We start from the raw sequence: 1,748 nt of genomic DNA on the forward strand, positions 1-1,748 counted from the left end.
CCCACCCCCCACACCCACCTCACAGCCATCTGCTCTCTGCTTGGGAAGGGGAGTGGCAATGCGATCCAAAAAAAGGACGTGTCCACTGGGTAGCCCTTGTCCAACGCCACCATCAGCCATAAGCAATCACTGAGGCCTAATGCAAGATTTTATATTTCTAGAGCCATATTTGCTCTTTGCAGCAAGCTATTATGTGATACTCAAAATAACTCTGTGCAGCACATTGGAACAGGTAGTGTTAGGCCCCACTGTACTGAGGAGCACACAGAAAAAGTGACTAACAGCACCCAGCGCGTCACAGGTAGGGCTGGGGCTTAAGTCCCATGGCTTGGGTTGTTCTGACTGTTGGTTTCCACTCCTCCTGATGCTTTTGTTTGAGTACAGGGCCTGCGCTGGGTGCCACCCAGACTCATGACGTAAGTAAAACAGTCTTTAAACTGTTTACGATCTGCTTGTAAAGGCGCTCACTACGTTTCAAAGGCAGCTGCGCTTCTCCAGCCCCCAGGACTGAGCCCAGGCACTGTTAGGTGCGAGAGGTAGGTGCTGTCTTGATCTGATTACTTGGGGATTACTGCCTTCTCTGCCTCAGGACTCTGATTTGCTAGCCCTGGTGGTGCCACATGCTGAACTCCACGGAGCACTGGTCCTGCTATGACAGGGGCTTGTTGATTTGTTCCTTGGCTTCTTGCTAATGAGGGATAATTCCCCAAAACTCAAAGTCCTCCTCTAGGCAGACACAAACCCTGGCCTGAGCCGAGGGGTGCTGCCTGCAGTCCTAAGGATGTGAACTTACTCCCCTAGAACAGTTACTGAGCTGCAGGGCTGAGAGATAAAAGGAAGGTCGCTGAAACGCCAGCCTAGAAACGGGGAGTTGCTCAGTCTTGCTCCAGGCTACGGGGATTAGGCAAGATAAGGTTGCTGCAGCCTGGCTGCTGCCCCTTCCAGAGAGGATGACCTTGTCAGGCACATGTGCCCCTCACCATTCCACAAATATTCAACAGGTCCTCCTGTGGCCTCAGCATTCATGGCCAGGGAAAATCCCTTTGGGCTGGCCAGTTAGTTAAGTTGGTGAGAGTGTGGCCTTATAACACCAAGGTCAAGGGTTCAGATCTCTGTACCAGTCAGCTGCCAAAAAAAAAAAGAATAAGTGAAGTTCAAGAACAGGCAAAACTAATAGATGATGATACAAGTCAGAATAGTAGTTATCTTGGGTGGGGGTTATTGTTTGGAAAGGGGCATAGAGAAATTCCAAGGGGTTGGAAATGTCCTTTGTCTGGGTGGTGGTTGCCTCGGGGTGTGCATGCATGTGTAAAAATGCTTCAAGTTGTACACTTAAGAGTTGTGCACTTTGCTGTATGCATGTTATGCCTCAATAAAAAACTGGCCAAATACATTCAAAATGTGTCCTTTAAGATATACAAGTGTACTTCAAAAGTTCATGGAAAGATTCATATTACCTTTTTTTTGGCAGCTGGCTGGTAGGGGATCTGAACCCTTGACCTTGGTGATATAACACCACGCTCTGACCGACTAAGCCAGCCGGTCAGTCCTGTATTACCTTTTAATTCTATTTTTCCACAAACTTTTTGAGACACCTTCATGTATTCCGACTCTTTACCAACCAGTTAAAGCCTCCCAGTGACATGTGCTCTGTCATCTGGATGCTGAATTAGAGGGTCCCCCAAACGGCCCTTCAGAGGTTTCTGGCTCTGAAACTGTGACGCTCTGACCTGCTGCCTCCGTGATCT

This window comes from Galeopterus variegatus, unplaced genomic scaffold (assembly GCF_000696425.1).
Source record: "Galeopterus variegatus unplaced genomic scaffold, G_variegatus-3.0.2 Scaffold5410, whole genome shotgun sequence".
Lineage (NCBI taxonomy): Eukaryota > Metazoa > Chordata > Mammalia > Dermoptera > Cynocephalidae > Galeopterus > Galeopterus variegatus.